The following is a 21,684-nucleotide window of genomic DNA, read 5'->3' as shown; positions in this document are numbered from 1 at the left end:
TCGGTGCAGGTTTGGAGGACCGAAGGGCCTGTTCCTGTTCTTTGTTCTTTATATGCAGGACTGAAATGTGGATCTTGAGAAAAGCAGACATCCAAAGACCAGTCTGTTGCGTAATAGTGAGTTTTGCAACAGGGTTTTATGAAAGGTAAATCATGTTTGACAAATTTGCGTGAATTCTTTGAGGATGTAACAGAGAGAATAGATAGAGGAGAACCTGTAGATGTAAGGTATTTAGATTTCCAGCAGGCATTTGACAAGGTGTCGCCTAACAGGATGGTGCATAAAGTAAAAGCCCATGGAATTGAAGGAAGTGTGTTTGTATGGATTGAAAACTGGCTGTCAGATAGAATAAATGGGTCATTTTCAGAGTGGAATGAGTACCGCTGGGATCAGTTCTTGGCTCACAATTGTTCACTACTTACATTAATGACCTGGAGGAAGGAACAGAATGTAAGGTTTACAAATTTGATACAAAGATAGGTGGAAGGGCATGAGAATATTGTGATTTTGCAATGAGATATAGATAGATTGGGTGACTGGGCGTAAACCTGGCAAGTGGAGTTTAATGTGGGGAAGTGTGAGGTCATGCACTTCGATAGGAGGATTCAAAAGACAGATTATTATCTAAATGGAGAGAGACTGCAGGTGACTGAAGTACAGAGGGATCTGGGTGTTGCAGTGCATGAATCACAAAAAGCTAGCAAGCAGGTCCAACAAGTACTTAAGAAGGCAAACGGCATTTTGGGCTTTATTGCAACAGGGAGGTTTTATTGCAATTGTACAGGGTGTTGGTGAGGCCTCACCTGGAATACTGCGTACAGTTTTAATCCCTTTACCTTAAAAAGGATATAATAACATTGGAGGCAGTCCAAAGGAGATTCACCAGGTTAATTCCTGGGATGAGAGGGTTATGCTGTCAGGAGAGAATAAATAGTCTGGGCCCGTATTCCTTGGAGTTTAGAGGAGTGAGGAATGTATAAGATCCTGAGGGGGTTTGACAGGGTAGATGATGAGATGTTTTCACTAGTGGGAGAGTTTCGAACAAGGTGACATAGCTACAAGATAAAGCGCTGGTCATTTGAAACTGAGATGCGTAGAAATGTCTTCTCGCAGAGAGAGGGTGGTGAATCTCTGGAATTCTCTGCTCCAAATGGCAGTGGAGGTTGGATCATTAAAAGTATTTAAAGTGGAGTTGGATAAATATTTGATAGATCGAGGAACAGAGATCTATCGGGAAATGGCACAGAAAAAGAGTTGAGGCAGGCATAGATCAGCCATGATCTTGCTGAATGGCGGGGCAGGCTTGAAGGGCCTGGTGGCCTCCTTCTGCTTCTATCTCTTGTGTTCTTGTGTGCAAGGATGAAGTGTTCTGATAGTGAACTGGGGAAGATCATTTCCCCTGGTTCGGGATTATCAATTTAAAATTATCCCTAAGGATGGTGGTGAGAGAATCGGGATAATAATCTGTATCAGAGAGTTGTTGGAGTTTGGAATGCTTTGTCAAAGTGATTGGTTGAGGCAGAGGAATAATGAATAACAATTAATTTCTCTACAGAGAGAAAATAAAAAATCTAGGATGATGGGGGAGTGGAACACAGTGCAATTAATTTTGAATTGCTTTAGTGGATAACTGGTACTGCCAAGATGGACTTCTGTGTCGTAGACCTCTATGATTCGATACAGTGAAGATATTTCTAATCTTCAGAATAATCTTCACTTGGATTCCCAGTTGCTGTGGTAACATGCACTTTTACACGTGTGTTGTAGTCTGGAGTTGAGGTTCTTTCCACCACAGGAATCTCTCCTGCTGTTACCGCCTGCCATCACCGTGTGTGGGAAGGATTTTGCAGGTTGCAGACTCAACCTGTTTGACCACGTTACGAATGCACCTTCCTTGGCCACCAAATCCTGGGGTAAGACTCGAACCCAGAGCTTTGAGCTCAGAGGCAAGGCCACTACCCACTGCTCCACAAGATCTCACAGTAATAGATGTAGGTGTTCATTGATCAAGACTTGAGGATAAGTTTATGGAACAAGGTTTAATCAGTTGGGTGGAGTTTTATAAATTGTAAATCAGTGAAATAGCTTCATCTTAATATTTTAAAATGCTGCAGTCACCCTTCTAGCACATTGCCAATTCATTAGCATGCTGAGCACCAGGAAATATTCCTGTTCGGGTAAGTTAATGATTTGGATAGCTGATCAGAAAAAGAATTGTGAATCCCTTACAATCAGGAGTCATCGAATCCCTACAGTGCAGAAGGAGGCCATTCAGCCCATCGAGTCTGCACCGACCCGCCGACACAATATCTTACCCAGGCCCCATCCCCATAACCCCACATATAGGGCGTAGAAGGTCTGCAGGGAGATTTGGACAGGCTGAGTGAGTGGATGAGGATCTGGCAGATGGAGTCTAACGTTGACAAATGCGAGGTTATTCACTTTGGAGGAAATAATAGCAAATTGGATTATTATCTAAATGGAAAAAAATTACAACATGCTACTGTGCAAAGGGACCTGGGGGTCCTTGTGCATGAGACGCAAAAACCCAGTCTGCAGGTGCAACAGGTGATCAGAAAGGCAAATGGGATGTTGGGCTATATCGCAAGGGGGATAGAATATAAAAGCAGAGATGTCTTGCTGCATCTGTACAGGGCATTGGTGAGGCCGCAGCTGGAATACCGTGTGCAGTATTGGTCCCCTTATTTGCGGAAGGATATATTGGCCTTGGAGGGAGTGCAGAGAAGGTTCACCAGGTTGATACCAGAGATGAGGGTTGTTGATTATGAGGAGAGACTGAGCAGATTGGGTTTGTACTCATTGGAATTTAGAAGGCTGAGGGGGGATCTTATAGAGACCTATAAGATAATGAAGGGGCTGGATAGGGTAGAGGTGGAGAGATTCTTTCCACTTAGAAAGGAAGCTAGAACTAGAGGGCACAGCCTCAAAATAAAGGGGGGTCAGTTTAGGACAGAGTTGAGGAAGAACTTCTTCTCTCAGAGGGTGGTGAATCTCTGGAATTCTCTGCCAACTGAAGTGGTGGAGGCTACCTCGTTGAATATGTTTAAATCACGGATAGATGGATTCCTGATCGGTAAGGGAATTAGGGGTTATAGGGATCAGGCGGGTAAGTGGAACTGATCCACTTCAGATCAGCCATGATCTTATTGAATGGCGGGGCAGGCTCGAGGGGCTAGATGGCCTACTCCTGCTCCTATTTCTTATGTTCTTACCCCTGATTCCCATAACCTATCCATCTTGGGACACTAATGGATAATTTAACATGCTCAATCCACCTAAACTGCACATCTTTGGTGTGTGGGGGGGAAATCGGAGCACCCGGAGGAAACCTACGCAGACACGGGGAGAACGTGCCAACTCCACACAGACAGTCACCCGAGTTTGGAATTGAGTGGAGTAAGGAACTGAGTGAATGTTTCTGGGCTCAGACCTGGATTGTGAAGGTCACTACAAGGTGGTTTGATTCACAGATGAGAAGGAGAGGTAGTGCAAATGGACAGGGCTGTTCAAGCTAAAGAATGACTTGGAGAAGTTATGTCAAAGCAATGGCAGATGTATTTTTCTGGGCAAATATATGTTGGAAGAAAAGTAGACAAACATAGACTGGGCATAGCATTGAAACAGCCAAGGATGAAGCTGTAAGAGACCCATGCGTTTTAGCAGACTGAATGCTGCACACGTCCAACCAATCAATGGGGGATAGCAATTAACAATGTCACAGAATGCTAAAGGACTGAACAAAACAGGAGAATATTTAAGTCAGAAGAGATAAAGATCAAATGTTACCGGTTTCTACTGAGATTGCATCTTGACCTTGTTCACTCAGAAACAAGAGGTATTGAAATATTTGAGGCAATGCAGTGTCAGGGCTTTGATTGAGAAAGACCAGAGCGACCTATGTTAAGGTACCAGATCAGAAACCCCAGGTATATTATGAAGCCAAACTAGTCCCCCCAAATTTTTCTATTTTGACATTGATGTAACAAATGAATTAGCTTAACTTTTAACATTTGAACAATACTTAAATATGGCAAAATACAATTCTTAACTGCTAGCCTATCACTATTGGCTCCATTCAAGTAATAGTTCCCTTATAGACTTAAACTCCTCTTCAAAATTAGTTAGCAAAACACAGGCACGCTTGCTTGTGATTTAGGTTAATGGTCTTGGAGCTTTCAGCTTCTGGAGAGGGAGACAGAGAGACACTTCTTTCTGCCATCAGCTCCAGGCAGCAATTGTTCTTTACTTTCAAATGAAAATGAAACAGATTTTTCCTGCAAGTTTAGCTTCTCCCATTAACCACATAACTCTGTCCCTGTCAATCAATCTAATCAAACTCTCATAACTCTGCATGCCTAGTCTAAAACCTGAGGAGAAGAAAAGTAAACAAAAGGTCCATTAACTCTGCAAAGTAACATATCCCTTGCTAAAATCAGTTGTTATCCTTATTCTCAGCATTTGAGCTGCATGTTTTCTTAGACAAATTGATTCTTTACACTACCTCTTAAAGCAACCTAATCTTAAACATAAAATAAATCAAAATAGCGTAGTATCATTACGATTTTTAATATGAGATGTCAGAGAGGCAATCTGTTGGCAGTATGTAATATTAAAGGGAGTGGAAATGTTAATAATTTCAATTGAACTGTCGGAGTAGAACTTGTGGATAGTTTCAAACTAGTGAAGATGCTTTTAGGACAGATTTGAGGCAATTGCAAAAAGTAATCGACATGTAAAATAAACTTCCAAATAGAGCAATGTATAAAAACTATGTAGAATAATTTAATTAAAAAGATTGAATGTTAGAATGGATGGGGAGCTGTTTGAATCACCCTAGACCTTGGAACCAAAGAGATTTGGTGGCTGTCGTTTCCATTCACCCTTTCTTGTGGCCATTAGAGCAAATGATTTTGTATTATTTGTTATTCCACAAAAACACATTTCTGCATTTACCTTAATGGAGTGCTATTTACAGCACATTTACTTCTCAAGTTCTGGAGGCAATGTAAAAATGTCAGTTTTTACATAGTTTTCAGCCCAAACAAATCACTTGCGCTGCTGTTCACAACTCTCTTATTAAATATCAATGCTGTCCAAAGCACACTCTAATTTATTTGCAAATGCGTGGTATTTTGGATTTATGGACTATTTGGTCGGCTGATCGCTTTGCATAATGGTATTTGGATGGATGATGAATCATGAAACTAATTACAGTGAGAATGCATTATCATCTTCATGCACTTAATCTAATTCAGGTCTGTGTTGTCCCACGTTTTTAATTTGAGAAAAAAATAGTTTTGATAGTTGGACAATTTGTCCAGAAAACTGAGAAGTCCTTCAATGTTATCACAATGCAAGTAGGCACCTCCGGCGTAGCTACTGAATGCTCTGCAGTGCTTTAAGGTTGTGTTACTTAAGTTGTTTCTGCACCAATCCATTTAGCTGTCTCAACCTAACGTTGCATGACTGAAAGTCAGGTGGACGGGCAGTGGTGAAATCTCAGATATTTTTAATGGTTCTTTTGTGCCTTGAAAGTGATGACCGAGAGGGAACCTGGCACAGTGGTTAGCAATGCTGCCTCACAGCTCCAGGGACCCGGGTTCAATTCCGGTCTCGGGTCACTGTCTGTGTGGACTTTGCACGTTCTCCCCGTGTCTGTGTGGGTTTCTTCCGGGTGCTCCTGTTTCCTCCCACAGTCTAAAGATTTGGTTGATTGGCCATGCTTAATTGAACCTAGTGTCAGGGGGATAAGAAGGATTAAAAATGCAGGGGTTACGGGAATGGGGCTTGGTCAAATTGTGGCTGGTGTAGACTCGATGGGCCGAATGATCTCATTCTGCACTCTAGGGATTCAATGAAATGGAAAATATAACTCTGAGCCAGATTGTAAATGCTCAGTTGTGACTCCAGGACAATGGAATGTTGATCCCAGCCGGAGAAAGCTAATTCCCCAGACTGATGCCAGGAAAAACTTCTTCACACACTGCGAGCTGGGATGGTGAAGGCCAAAACTCTAAAGTCATTTAAGGGACATTTAGAAGCTGAAGGTGGTATTATATCCCCATCAGTATTTTCTGTACCTGAGTAATGTACCATCCCATTTGCCTCCTTACAAGGCTAAAAGAGGATTATAGTGTCAAACATTATCACATGTCCAATGCGAGATTCAGGCAGTCAAAAATCTGGACACATCCATATTTATCTTTACTTGTTGTTAAAGTGAATAAGCAGCTGTTGAATGTTGTTAAACATGCTCAGAGAACAAGTGGGTATTTCCGCCTTACTGAACATCGTGGGGAGAAAATATTTACAGTGAAAAGTAAATCTTTCAATTCCATTTTGACATCAAGATTGGTGGCATAGTGGACAGTAAAGAAGGTTATCTCGGATTGCAATGGGATCTTGATCAATTGGGCCAGTGGGCTGAAGAATGGCAGATGGAGTTTAATTTAGATAAATGTGAGGTGATGCATTTTGGTAGATTGAACCAGGGCAGGACTTACTCAGTTAATGGTAGGGCGTTGGGGAGAGTTACAGAGCAAAGAGATCTAGGGGTACAGGTTCATAGCTCCTTGAAAGTGGAGTCACAGGTGGACAGAGTGATGAAGAAGGCATTCAGCATGCTTGGTTTCATTGGTCAGAACATTGAATACAGGAGTTGGGACGTCTTGTTGAAGTTGTACAAGACATTGGTGAGGCCACACTTGGAATACTGTGTGCAATTCTGGTCATCCTATTATTGAAAGGATATTATTAAACTAGAAAGAGTGCAGAAAAGATTTACCAGGATGCTACCGGGACTTGATGGTTTGAGTTATAAGGTGGGGCTGGATAGACTGGGACTTTTTTCTCTGGAGCGTAGAAGGCTGAGGGGTGATCTCATAGAGGTCTTTAAATAATGAGAGGCACAGATCAGCTAGATAGTCAATATCTTTTCCCAAAGGTAGGGGAGTCTAAAACTAGAGGGCATAGGTTTAAGGTGAGAGGGGAGAGATACAAAAGGGTCCAGAGGGGCAATATTTTCACACAGAGGGTGGTGAGTGTCTGGAACAAGCTGCCAGAGGCAGTAGTAGAGGCGGGTACAATTTTGTCTTTTAAAAAGCATTTAGACAGTTACATGGGTACGATGGGTATAGAGGGATATGGGCCAAATGTGGGCAATTGGGACTAGCTTAGGGGTTTAAAAAAAAGGGGGGGCATGGACAAGTTGGGCTGAAGAGCCTGTTTCCATGCTGTAAACCCCTATGACTCTATGACATTTGATTGTATATTTTTATATTGCCAATTAGTTTCTTAAACTGAGTTGCTGCTAAACTCAGTTAAACTTTAATTAAAGTAGTCTTGTTTTAATTGTTGTGCAGTCTGTAGATCCGTTTCCACGTTTGTATCTGGTGTGGATGAATACAATTGGATATATTTGAACACTCTCCGGACACATTGTTTCTTGTGCGGAGTATAAACAGCTGCTAAGTTAAGTAATCAAGCATGTGGTACCTCGGAAACAAAACACACAAAAGTAATTTGAAAGGTAATGTGCCTGGGGTGAGCAATAAACCTTTTACCCTGCTGCTAAACTCACTGGAATTGTTCAATTCCAATCGCGCCCCCCCCCCCAAACAATGGATAAATCAAATTTTGTCAAATAATATTTCAGTCTATAAACTACAAATCAGGTTTCTAATTGAATAATATATAAGCAGAAGAAGGGGCAAACACAACAGATTTCATTAGATGAGAAGTGATGGAAGTACTGATTATGAAACCAAGTATCAATGGTAAAAGTTTAATCTAATATCAAAATTAGGAAAGACAGAAAGTAGGAAAGTTGCTTTCAGAAACAATCTGCCTGACAGTTTTAAACACTGTTGCTTCATAACCCAGTTGTAAAGTTGCTGGCATACTATAATGAAGCATAATTTGATACAGAATACTCTAAACTGCCACCTTTTTTCCCTTGTGGATCAATCCTGCCTTGTCAGTGTTTGTCCTACTATTTACTTGAAGTGTTTGCAGGTATATTCTTTCAATATGGGCTGATCCTGGCCAATAATCAAGTTGTTTGCAAAAGAGCAAGGAGTGTGAGGAATGGATTTGCCGTAGTATTTCGGATGGTGCTGGACATTGCAACCAGTATCTTTTGGGATTTCTGGCAGAATTCTACTTGGTGCAGATCTGAATTAACTCAGTTTGCGCACTTCCTCAGTAATACCGTCATATGGCTGAATGCTGGCCCTGTATTTTTTTAAATGACAGGTGCACGTCTGTGGCTGTTAAGCAGACCCATGACAGAGAACAACTTCTGTGTGTCCTGGGAGACAAAAATCAAAGAAAATCTAAGGTGAAGTTGTGATTTATCTGTTTGTGATGATGGCTTTTATTGATGAGCTGGTCTTCTAGCAGGTCTCCTGTTAAGCGGATTAAAGCAGAACATTCTGGAAGAGATTGTGGTTCTGCTTGGATCTCTGTAGAGAAAAGAGTGGTTAGCATTCATGTAGCCTACTGTATTCACACCTGAAACAGCAACCTGCCAATACTCTTCTCACAGTTCGGTGGATTTGCTGAGTATTCCCAACACTTTCTGTTTTTATTTCAGATTTTCAGTTTTTCATCTTGCCTGTCAGGTTAAATGAGTCTCCTCCAATTGTGTCAGGGCAGTAAAAATGGGCAATTCCATTGAGAAACACAGTGAAGAAGTTTCTGCATGTCCTCATAGTGAAGACAATGAAATATCTGATATTTGTAAGTTTGAGTAAATGCAACTTTATGCACGAGGGCACAAAGATAAATTGGTTGCTTAGATTTGCAAACTAAGATTACTCTTAGCCATGGGAAGGATTATTACTCTGGGCTACAAGCTTAGTTTCAAAACCTTATTAATATCAGCTGACAACATGTGGCATGATGAGACTATGATTATCTTTGATCGAAAACCTGTTATTGCTCTTTTTTCAAAAAGAGATTTACGTGAGATGCTGTCATGTCTGAAGCAATGCTCATTTTCGCCCCAAATAATCAACCATCTTTTACACTTGCTATTCCGGTGAATGAAAAAGATTTAGACGTTCCTTTCTCTTCTTGCATTTCTACAGAATCATAACTTTAAAAGATCAATTTGTGCATAAACGTCGGGCTTCTACAATTTTTCTTGAGATTTTGCTATGTGCAGGGATGTGTGGATGAGGATGTTAAATGTTTGAGATATTCACTAATAAAATAGGTGTTCCTGGTCTGCTGTTAGCTCTGAATGCTATTTCTCAAATACCATTGAACTACCTGGCCAGTGTACAACGGAAGTACAGTAAATCACAGAGGATCCGCACACAGATTTGTGTTAGGCAGAGCTTTGCAATAACAAGGAGGCCCCATTCCCATATGAATGCAGATGCATTTGTAACCCAGTATACCAATGTCAAAAACAACAGATTTAAATGCCAATTGAAAACATAGTAAAGCATTAGATGTGTGATAAAGTCTTTATTCCATTTGTTACACCTCGCCGTGGCCTGACCTCGTAAAAGGCCAGAGTTTTGCATTGAAAAACGTCAGGAATTAGTGCCAGAACAACTCTGTAATCTTTTCCTGCTTTAGTATGCCATCTTCAGACATGGGCAATAGAGCCCAACACGTCATCAGTACAGTTAAACATGTTTTCAGTGTTTCCAAGCTGAAGTCTCATGGTGCATACTTGCTCACGACACAAAGACAAGACAATTTTGGAGTCAGTCATCTGTCATTGCTGCCATAGCTGCCGCATCCTCACCACATGGAAGACATTGCCATACCTCATCCTGAATAGATTTAGCCATCTGTCACTGCAGGTGAACTCCATGTAACCCAGCTTCTTAGCCAGGGTGATGCCTTTTTGCTGCAGGATTGGACCGGAGATGAGAGTGTTCTCTCTCTCGAGCTGTTAGCAGAGCTCCTTCAGTGTCAGGATGGACAGCTGTTCTTCCTTGCAGGAGAGAGTGCCAGCTTGTCGAACTCTTCCAAGATTTTTGCCTCATTTCATACTGATGGATAAACGTGATGGTGGAGTCTCCCACCCCTCCGTGATGTCCCCTTTCCCACTTTAAGCCACGGTTTTCTACTTGTACCAACTTCACCTTCTCTCCGATTGGCAACACTTTGAACTTTCTCTCAGGTTTAGACATGATTGCAGGCTTTGCACTTCCTTGCACAGTGTCAGGTGGTGGCTTGTCCAGCGCGCCACAATTTTGTGCTCTTGTGTGGCTAACTCTGTTTTGGTTGGCTGGCACGGTAATATGAGAAGCTTGAACAAGTCCAGCAAATCCGAAGCTCCCCTTATGAAATTTCAGTTCATCATGGGCATCGTTACATGGGATTTGCTATTTTGCTGGCAGGATTGGTTAATGAATTCAGCGTAACTGGAATTTTGTGTCATACAATTTTGACTCATTACAATTTCACTGCAGACATGGCATTTGCTGCCGTGTTTTCAATGGCTGCATTCAAACAGTGCATGTATCTATCAATTAACAATTCTCACCACGTTGTTCAGACAAGCTGTTGAAGAGATGGTGGCAATCTGTGGTCTGGTTGCTTTTCAAATACAGAAACTGGTTAATAAGTGATTGCCAACCATCCTTAACGGTGACAATGATGCTTACTTTTCAATCGAGTCATAGAATCCCTTCAGTGCAGAAGCAGGCCACTCAGCCCATCGACTCTGCACTGACTGTCCGACAGAGCATCCCAGCCAGACCCTATCCCACAACCCCACGTGTTTATCCCGCTAATCCCCCTAACCCACACATCTTGGGACACTAAGGGGCAATTTAACATGGCCAATTCACGAAACCTACACATCTTTGGACTGTGGGAAGAAACCAGAGCACCCGGAGGAAACCCACGCAGACGCGGGGAGAACGTGCAAACTCCACACAGACAGTCACCCGAGGCCGGAATCGAACCCGGGCCCCTGACACTGTGAGGCAGCACTGCTAACTACTGTGCCACCTAAAATAAAAAACACCTAATTGGCAATGAACATCAGTTATTCATAAATAACTTCAGGTTTTCAAAGACCTCACCTACAGTAGTAAGTCTGGTAGAAGCAAAATCCCAAATACTGCAAAATGATTTTTGTTTGGCTTGCGGATAGTGATGAACATTGGCAGAGAATACAGCAGGATATAGATAGGCTGGAACATTGGGCGGAGAAATGGCAGATGGAATTTAATCCAGATAAATGCGAAGTGATACATTTCGGTAGATCTAATGTAAGGGGGAGCTATACAATAAATGGCAGAACCATCAGGAGTATAGACACACAGAGGGACCTGGGTGTATAAGTCCACAGATCCTTAAAGGTGGCAGCACAGGTTTAGAGGGTGGTGAAGAAGGCATATGGCATGCTTGCCTTTATTGGACGGGGCATAGAATATAAAAGTTGGCATATGATGTTGCGGCTGTATAGAACGTTGGTTCGGCCACATTTGGAATACTGTGTCCAGTTCCGGTCGCCACACTACCAGAAGGACGTGGAGGCTTTGGAGAGAGTACAGAGAAGGTTTACCAGGATGTTGCCTGGTATGGAGGGTCTCAGCTATGAGGAGAGATTGGGTAAACTGGGGATGTTCTCCCTGGAAAGACGGAGGATGAGGGGCAACCTAATAGAGGTGTATAAAATTATGAAGGGCATAGATAGGGTGAACAGTGGGAAGCTTTTTCCCAGGTCAGAGGTGACGAACACAAGGGGTCACAGGTTCAAGGTGAGGGGGGCAAGGTTCAACACACATGTCAGGGGGACGTATTTTACATAGAGGGTGGTGGGGGCCTGGAATGCACTCCCAAGCAAGGTGATTGAGGCGGACACGCTGGGATCGTTTAAGACTTATCTAGATAGCCACATGAACAGACTGGGAATAGAGGGATACAAACAAATGGTCTAGTTGGGCACATGAGCGGTACAGGCTTGGAGGGCCGAAGGGCATGTTCCTGTGCTGTATTCTTTGTTCTTTGTTCTTTGCATCTTCTCTGCGTTGTACAGTGTGAAAAAATATAACCACAATCGAGTTCTTTGAAAATAGTGAAATTGTCAAAAATCATCGCTCCTTTGCTTTATAACAATTAAAATTGAAACCATTTGGCACACTGGACCCTGACACTTGTTGGGGTTGGCAGTTTATTAGAAGTAACTATTGAGATCTTTAAGTCTGCCATCTGCTACAGCATGTGTTTAATTTATATAGGAGAGATGCCTAGTAATTTTTTCTATTGTTTTATACTTTGCAGAAAAATGCTTATGCTCCGACCAAAGTGTTGCTGAAAATATTTTTTCAAATATTCCATTTTGGTTTTTTCCCCGCCCACTGTGCGCCCCTGCCTCTAATTCTGTGTGGTTCATCGTGGTGGCCCACTGTGATTCCTGTTCTGAGCTTTACTACATTAAAGCTGCTGTTACAAAGATGGCAATAGAAAAAGAAAATCCCTGATTCTTGTTGGTGGGAAGACAATATGGTTCGATCAAAAGGCGTTGAAGAGGCATGTGAAGAGTGTGATTAGAGACAAGGTGTCAGTGCTGCAACAGAGTTTGAGAGTTCAAGCAGTGACCTTAACTGCGGTAGAATCAAGACATGAAGAAGTTAGCTAGCTTGTGTGGTCCAATACGTTTCGCTAGCCTGCATTTTCCAATACACTTCAAACAATGAGTGAAGTGCTTTTCTCAGACCATTGAGAGTCCCAAGTGTTATGTTTACTGCCTGCAGTATAATCACACACTAGATTTCCTTCCTCCCCATGTGTTTGATCATGCCTCAATCAAGGTTTAAACCCCAAATCTTGTAGGGTGAAAAAACATTCATTGATGTTTCACTAATTTGTCCATGAAAGTTTAATCTGAGGTGTGGCATTCAGAATTCCATTTAATTTGTGGCACGATTGTGTTGAGCTCTCTAATTTGCAGTTGGCATTTCCTATTTCTCCCATATCTTGCATTGTTTACTTCTGTTAGAAATTCAATAATTGCTATTTTATAATATTCTATTCTACATGCTGGGAGTTGGAATTACTAATCAGAAGCTGTAATAGAGGGGAAGAAGACTTTGCAACAAAGGACCATCTGTAAAGGATACAAATTAATTACTGTGCGATCCCAAGTCAGCATCTCATTGCTGTAAATGCACATGGGGCATTGAGCTGGTCTGAAATATGCCACTCACTTGCAGTTACTCATTTTGTATTCCCAGGTTTGCACACCACAAAAATTAGATTTATGGATCATAGTTATTTTCCTTGTGTATGCTGTGGGGCAAAAAAGCTATGAAGAAATGAGGCAGGTGCATACAAAGGAGAGACAAAAATAAGTTATTAAGTACAGTGGACTTAAAGCAGAATGCAAGCACCTTTGTAGGAATTAAACATTTTAAAAAAAGACTCAGGGCCATGGTTGGCTTCAAGTTTATCCAATGAGCGACAAAGATCTTTGTTTTATTCTACATTCTATAATCTTAGCTGGAACAGCAATAACGATGCCACAGTTGGTTCAGCACCCCTGAGTTAACGAGAGGGAAAATCATCCAGGGTTTCTGTTCCTGCTCTTTATACCTTTCAAAAGAACAGATACCCTGTGAAAATCTGATTGGCCATGATAATCTCTTTTAGCGTGTAGACAAGCTATTGAACTATGTTCAGTCCCAAATGAAGAATGAGCAAAGGTGCTCTTTATCCGTGAAATTGTGCTCCAACAAGGAATATAATTTTTTTAAAAGAGGGTAATAATTAGCTCCCACCCCCTTCCCCACCCCAAATGGATTTCTGGACTAAAAATATTGGTGTGTCAGTAATCCATGCATGGGACAAAAACCCATGCTTCAATTCCTGGTGTATCCTGATTATGCTGCAGTGAATCCAGGCAGCAGTTGCGAGTGCTGTAAGTTACGGAGAAGAAAATCAACTCAGAATCTGGCTGCAAATTGCTTTCCCGTAACCCCTGCTGAAAAGCGCGTGTATTGAGCCGCTCTCTATGCCTGCTATCTTTCACCTTCGTGGCTCACAGAAGAAGGAGACAATCAGCAACTTAGCATGGATCTGCTGTCATATCTTGAGTCATTCGGCAGAAGGCATCCGCATCATAGGGAGTAAAGATGTGAAGAAATCAAATAAGGAAAGAGATCATCTTGAGATCAGTGAGGAAAAGCATTGGCAGACTCGGTTAAATGGCCAAAGCCATCAGCATTGCAGTGGAAGATGCAGAAAGATCTCCATCCCTTGATAAAGATGTGAATGATTAAGAGAAATTATCAGCACTCTTTCTGGCTGTATCACAGCTTGGTATGGCTCCTGCTCTGCCCAAGACCGCAAGAAACTACAAAAGGTCGTGAATGTCGCCCAATCCATCACGCAAACCAGCCTCCCATCCATTGACTCTGTCTACACTTCCCACTGCCTCGGAAAAACAGCCAGCATAATTAAGGACCCCATGCACCCCAGACATTCTCTCTTCCACCTTCTTCCGTCGGGAAAAAGATACAAAAGTCTGAGGTCACATTTTTGATTGGATTTGATTTATTATTGTCACATGTATTAACATACAGAGAAAAGTATTGTTTCTTGCACGCTATACAGACAAAGCATACCGTTCATGAAGAAAGAAACGAGAGAGTGCAGAATGTAGTGTTACAGTCGTGGTTAGGGTGTTTAGAAAGATCAACTTAATGCAAGGTAAGTCCAACTGACTCAAGAACAGCTTCTTCCCTGCTGCCGTCAGACATCTGAATGGACCAACCTCGCACTAAGTTGATCTTTCTCTACACCCTAGCTATGACTGTAACACTACATTCTGCACCCTGTACTTTCCTTCTCTATGAACAGCATGCTTTGTTTGTATAGTGCGCAAGAAACAATACTTTTCACTGTATGCTAATACATGTGACAATAATAAATCAAATCAGAACTGGCGATTAACAAACAAATACCTGAGAAAACTGAGCAATTGAAATTTCATGGCATGACTAGCTTCTGATAGAGTACAAGAAAGTGTTTAAAGAGTTGACAGAACTTAGAAGAAGCTTGAATAACTTCTCTGAAGAAAACTTTACAGGAAATGCAGAGTGTCTAATGTGAGTCCAGCCTTTAAAATTGAAATGTGAGGTTGTACTAGCTTGATGTCAATAAGATAACAATTCTTTTGTAGAAGCGTGAATTCAGGCTTATCTGGGGAGCTGAAACTAATAAACACGAATCAGAATAGATCCACGCTCAGCAAATTTTGTTGATCCTCAGATAGTGGTTGAAAGATTAGAAAGAAATTGGTGTTTTTACTTAACGAAAGATCTCCAGCAAAGGTGACAGCTATAAAAATCAATGTTCTTCAGTATTGAAAGGCTTGCAAGGGTTTGTCAAGGCTCATTGCAAATCACCACCAAGGTCAAAAACAGGAAATGAGGCAAACTGAGAAATTGTAGATTAAGTTTTTGATGATTATACTCCCTGGGGTGTTTCAGAAATACCAAGTGGGCCTTGGCAATCTAATAGAACCATAGAAAATTACAGCTCAGAAACAGGCCTTTTGGCCCTTCTTGTCTGTGCCGAACCATTTTTTGCCTAGTCCCACTGAGCTGCACTTGGACCATATCCCTCCACACCCCTCTCATCCATGAACCCGTCCAAGTTTTTCTTCAATGTTAAAAGCATTTACCACTTTATCCGGCAGCTCATTCCACACTCCCACCACTCTCTGCGTGAAGAAGCCCCCCTCTAATATTCCCTTTAAACTTTTCTCCTTTCACCCTTAACCCATGCCCTCTGGTTTTTTTCTCCCCTAGCCTCAGCGGAAAAAGCCTGCTTGCATTCACTCTATCTATACCCATCAAAATCTTATACACCTCTATCAAATCTCCCCTCAATCTTCTACGCTCCAGGGAATAAAGTCCCAACCTATTCAATCTCTCTCTGTAACTCAGCTTCTCAAGTCCCGGCAACATCCTTGTGAACCTTCTCTGCACTCTTTCAACCTTATTTACATCCTTCCTGTAACTAGGTGACCAAAACTGTACACAATACTCCTAATTCGGCCTCACCAATGCCTTATATAACCTTACCATAACACTCCAACTTTTATACTCGATACTCCGATTTATAAAGGCCAATGTACCAAAGGCACTCTTTACGACCCTATCCACCTGTGACGTCACTTTTAGGGAATTCTGTATCTGTATTCCCAGATCCCTCTGTTCAACTGCACTCTTCAGAGTCCTACCATTTACCCTGTACGTTCTACTTTGGTTTGTCCTTCCAAAGTGCAATATCTCACACTTGTCTGCGTTAAATTCCATTTGCCATTTTTCAGCCCATTTTTCTAGTTGGTCCAAATCCCTCTGCAAGCTTTGAAAACCTTCCTCACTGTCCACTACACCTCCAATCTTTGTATCATCAGCAAACTTGCGGATCCAATTTACCACATTATCATCCAGATCATTGATATAGATGACAAACAACAATGGACCCAACACCGATCCCTGCGGCACACCACTAGTCACAGGCCTCCACTCAAAGAAGCAATCCTCCACAACCACTCTCTGGCTTCTTCCATTGAGCCAGTGTCTAATCCAATTTACTACCTCCCCATGTATACCTAGCGACTGAACCTTCCTAACTAACCTCTCATGAGGGACCTTGTCAAAGGCCTTGCTGAAATCCAGGTAGACAACATCCACCGCCTTCCCTTCATCCACTTTCCTGGTAACCTCCTCGAAAAAGTCTAATAGATTGGTCAAACATGACCTATCACGCACAAAGCCATGTTGACTCTCCCTAATAAGTCTCTGTCTATCCAAATATTTGTAGATCCTATCCCTTATCACACCTTCCAATAACTTGCCCACCACCGACATCAAACCTACTGGCCTATAATTTCCCGGATTTTTTTTGGAACCTTTTTTAAACAACGGAACAACATGAGCCACCCTCCAATCATCCGGCACCTCCCCCATGAATACTGACATTTTAAATAATCTACCAAGTCCAGCAAATTCACTTCTATTTGATTTGATTTATTATTGCCTCATGTATTAGTGTACAATGAAAAGTATTAATTCTTGCACGCTCTACAGACAAGCATACTGTACATTGAGAAGAAAAGGAGAGAGTGCAGAATGTAGTGCTAGTCATAGCTAGGGTGTAGAGAAAGATCAACTTAATACGAGGTAGTTCCATTCAAAAGTCTGATGGCAGCAGGGAAGAAACTGCTCTTGAGTCGGGTGGTACGTGTCCTCAGACTCTTGTATCTTTTTCCCGATGGAAGAAGGTGGAAGAGAGTATATCCGGGGTGCGTGGGGTCCTTGATTGTGCTGGCTGCTTTTCCGAGGCAGCAGGAAGTGTAGACAGAGTCAATGGATGGGGAGGCTGGTTTGCGTGATGGACTGGGCTTCGTTCGTGACCCGTCGTAGTTTTTTGCGGTCTTGCTCAGAGCAGTAGCCATACCAAACTGATACAACCAGAAAGAATGCTTTCTATGGTGCACCTGTAAAAAAGTTGGTGAGAGTCGTAGCAGACATGCCAAATTTCCCTAGCCTCCTGCTTCCTAGTTTTTCCTGTTGGAATTTTCTGGGCCTGAAGGTGAGGAAATGGCTGTTTTGAATGACTTTGACTCACAGGCGGATAAATGCTAGTTTGGAACACGTGCAGTTATCAATAAAGTCGGTTACCTGCAATCGGTGGGAGCATTTGATTTAAAATTGATATGTGTAACCACTTGTTTGAAAACTCTTATTGGGGTTTTTTGGGGGAGTGGTAAATTGATGATTTAAGTGGAGCTCAATAAAGGATTAAAAATTGAGTGGAAGCAGTGGCTGGTGAAGTCTTAAAGGACTTATTACAAATTGGCCCAAGTTCAAAGAATATCTGAGTAACTGCCCCCCGCCCCCCCTTGCTTTCTTGATAACTAGTGTTTTTCATTTCCCGCATAATTTAGGAACAAGACAGAGTAACACAATATAGTCTGTTGGCAAATGGGTGATAAATGACTTCCAGTGCTTGCTGTTGCCTAATTGAGAAGTGTTAAAACACGAGTTGCCATTTCGGGTTAGAATAATAGCTCGAGTTAATCTGAACCTCTTCTGAAACTGTTGTTGTAATCGGTTCTATTTAACCGTTAATCTCTAATCTGCAGCACATTCTTTCGGTATTGAGTGGCGCAAATTCATTTTTGACGCATTGAATTCCACTTGAGAAGTCATTCTTTTTTACTCATTGCTGTGAGGGCAATGGAGAGATATTCTTATCACTGGTATCACACTGATTTTAACTGTTAAGAACCTAGAAACCGCAGCACACTGAGATATTTCTGTTTAACCAAGAGACTTCATTTTAAAGTGGGGCAAGAGAAACTGCACAGCAGATACATTTGACATCTTTCTGATTAACACCGAATGTCTGGCCCTTCGTTCTTTGCCGCTATGTCCCTGCACTATGGAATGATCTCAGTAAAGCCATTTTCCTTGCCACCCTTCTCCCACCTTCAAAAGCTTCGACTGAGCCAGTCTTGTCACCATGCTGTCAGCCATTATTTGTAACTTGCTCTCCTACTTCTTTCTGCCTTCCCCAGTATCTCCGTGCAATGCCGTGGACACTTCCAAGAAGAGCGCTGTGTAAGTTGTAACCATTGGGCAGAAGGAGGCTTCTCTGTGTTTAAACCGAAAAATGAAAAACTGAAATAACTAGATTTCCGTGTACCTCTGCAAACAACACTGGGTGTTGCCACAATCAGTAACGGAAGGATGCCCTCGCACTATTAATGCTACTCTGAAGAATTGCAAAGTGAAAAACATTCATTTTCTAGCCTGTTAATATGCAAAGGCAACAATTAAAGTTAATTTATTCCGTGAACTAGCGCTGAAAAAATGATTGTTTGCCAGTTAGTTTCTTGTGCATTATTGCAGTTTTAAATCTCTGCTCTTTAAATAAAGAATGTGTGAAATTTGATTTATCTGCCGACCCGTGTGCCTCGTGGGTGTCACATCTCATATGCCAAGTATGAATCGTGATCCTATCTGATGGACTCAAATTTCATGAGAAAACAGCAACAAATTACATGGTAGGATATGTACCAAAGACATACATTTCCATTGAAAAATTACTGAGCAAGTACAGAAACAATCAACTATCACCAAACGGCTGCCAAATAAGTGACAATGTTCCAGTGCTGTTTTAGGAAATCCCTTTGGCATGTTGTATTTTTCTCTGCTATTCAGTGCTCCAGTAATGTTTGCAATGGGCTGGTGCAAAGAGCAGACTGGAGAGACCCCGACAGCATTTTATATATATTTTATTTTTCATTTTTCCCCCATACTTCGAATGTGGTTTGGTGGATTACCACTGGTCAATGCTTTTAATAGCCACTGTCTTACGTGCCATTAGCAAGCTGTTAAACTTTGAAAAGAAAATGATAACCTCCCTCCAGCCATGCTAACTGATCCATTTGTATTATTTCCAGTCCAGTATCTTCTGTTCTTGTTAAAATTCAGTCTATTTTCTGTGTGCAGATTGTGATCTGAAGGCTGCTCACCAAGTATAACCAGAAGCTTGACTTCCACTGGGGAGCAAAGTGAAGCGAGGTATGTGCATTTTACGATATTTTCTGTCAGCTGAATGCCAGCGCAAGCACTGTGCCATGCAATGGAGGCAGGTCTCATGGAAAAATTCAGGAGTGAACTGGTGACTTTTTTTTTAAGGTGGAAAGGAGTAGAATCATAGAATCCCTGCAGTGCAGAAGAGGCCATTTGGCCCATCAAGTCGGCACCGACTCTCTGACTGTCTGTTGCCCAGGCCCCCTCCGTCACGCTATCCCCATAACCCCACACATTTACCATGCTAATCCATCTAACCTCCACATCTTGGGACGATAAGGGGCAATTTAGCATGGCCAATCCACCTAACCTGCACATCTTTGGAGTGTGGGAGGAAACCAGAGGAAACCCACGCAGATGTGTGTAGGAAATTTAGTAAAATATGATCACTTTTTAAAATTTTGGGACTGGCTAAATGGAGCAGTTATTCCTTTGTTGGTGACTGTTGAATGTACCCTACAGCATATTAACTAATTGCATTAACTCATAGACTGTGTGTAAATTCGTCAGTCCAAATTTCACCCTAACTGAACCAAGTATTATATGGATGTTAATGGTATGACACCTATTCCCTTACAAACCTTAAGTAAGTACGTACTCATGATGGGAACGCCTGAACTGGTTCAGGGTCCTGTCCTTCCAGTGACCAATAACAAATAGGCTTCCTCCTTTGATGTACTCATTCAGTCAGCGGTAGTGCTCAGTATGTAAAAATAAAAGTGAAACCATAGCTGCAGTGGAAGCCCCACTCTTCTGTCCACATTCTTAAGATTCTAGACTGAGTTCAAACCTTCCCTTGTGTAACATTTTCTGTTACCACTGAACTTTTTTAATCTTACATTTGCTCCAAAGTACACTTTTTGTTTTCTTGACTTTGTTAGCTAAGGTTTAGAAGGCAATGTACTAGCTTGGTCTAACTCTGCTTACCCATGATTTGTATGTTACCTATTTTGTTATGTTAAAAAAAACATTCACAGGACAGGGGCTAAGCCAGCAATTATGTCCCATCCTGGTGGCACAGTGGTTAGCACTGCTGCCTCACAGTGCCAGGGACCCAGGTTCTATTCCCAGCTTGGATCACTGTCTGTGTGGAGTTTGCACGTTCTCCCTGTGTCCGTGTGGGTTTCCTCCGGGTGCTCCGATTCCCTCCCACAGTCCAAAAGACGTGCGGGTTAGGTGCATTGGCCATGCTAAATTCTCCCTCAGTGTACCCAAACAGGCGCCGGAGTGTGGTGACTAGGGGATTTTCAAGTAACTTCACTGCAGTGTGAATGCAAGCCTACTTGTGACTAATAAATAAACTTTAAACTTTACTTTAACTAATTGCCCTTCAGAAAGTGGTGGTGAGCTGTCTTCTTGGGCAGAACTACATGGCTCAATCTGCCATGATGTGGAGATGCTGGCGTTGGACTGGGGTGGGCACAGTAAGAAGTCTCACAACACCAGGTTAAAGTCCAGCAGGTTTATTTGGTAGCACGAGCTTTCGGAGTCTCGCTCCTTCTTCAGGTGAGTGAGGAGTTGTGTTCACAAACAGGACATATATAGACACAAACTCAATTTACAAGATAATGGTTGGAATGCGAGTCTTTACAGGTAATCAAGTCTTAAAGATACAGACAATGTGAGTGGAGAGAAGGTTAGGCACAGGTTAAAGAGATGTGTATTGTCTCCAGCCAGGACAGTTAGTGAGATTCTGCAAGCCCAGGCAAGTCATGGGGTTTATAGATCGTGTGACATGAACCCAAGATCCCGGTTGAGGCTGTCCTCATGTGTGCAGAACTTGGCTATCAGTTTCTGCTCAGCGATCCTGCGTTGTCGTGTGTCGTGAAGGCCGCCTTGGAGAATGCTTACCCGAAGATCAGAGGCTGAATGCACGTGACTGCTGAAGTGCTCCCCCACAGGAAGAGAACACTCCTGCCTGGTGATTGTCGAGCGGTGTTCATTCATCCATTGTCGTAGCGTCTGCATGGTCTCCCCAATGTACCATGCCTCGGGACATCCTTTCCTGCAGCGTATCAGGTAGACAACGTTGGCTGAGTCGCAAGAGTATGTACCGGGTGGATGGTGTTCTCATGTG

At 42.2% G+C, this 21,684-nt stretch overlaps 1 protein-coding gene across 6 annotated transcripts in view; it reads left to right on the top strand.

Annotated features, from left to right (window-relative positions):
* Positions 1 to 21,684, top strand: part of micu1 (mitochondrial calcium uptake 1) — a 126,577-nt gene that overhangs the window by 2,046 nt on the left and 102,847 nt on the right. For all 6 annotated transcript variants that reach the window (XM_078199468.1, XM_078199464.1, XM_078199470.1 and 3 more), the window contains exon 2: positions 19,524 to 19,595. The gene's annotated coding sequence lies outside the window, so the exon portion shown is untranslated. The remainder of the gene's footprint in view (positions 1 to 19,523; positions 19,596 to 21,684) is intronic.

Source organism: Mustelus asterias, chromosome 28 (genome assembly GCF_964213995.1).
Source record: "Mustelus asterias chromosome 28, sMusAst1.hap1.1, whole genome shotgun sequence".
NCBI lineage: Eukaryota > Metazoa > Chordata > Chondrichthyes > Carcharhiniformes > Triakidae > Mustelus > Mustelus asterias.
The sequence above is the reverse complement of the archived record's forward strand: the minus strand, read 5'-3'. Positions and strand labels throughout refer to the sequence as shown.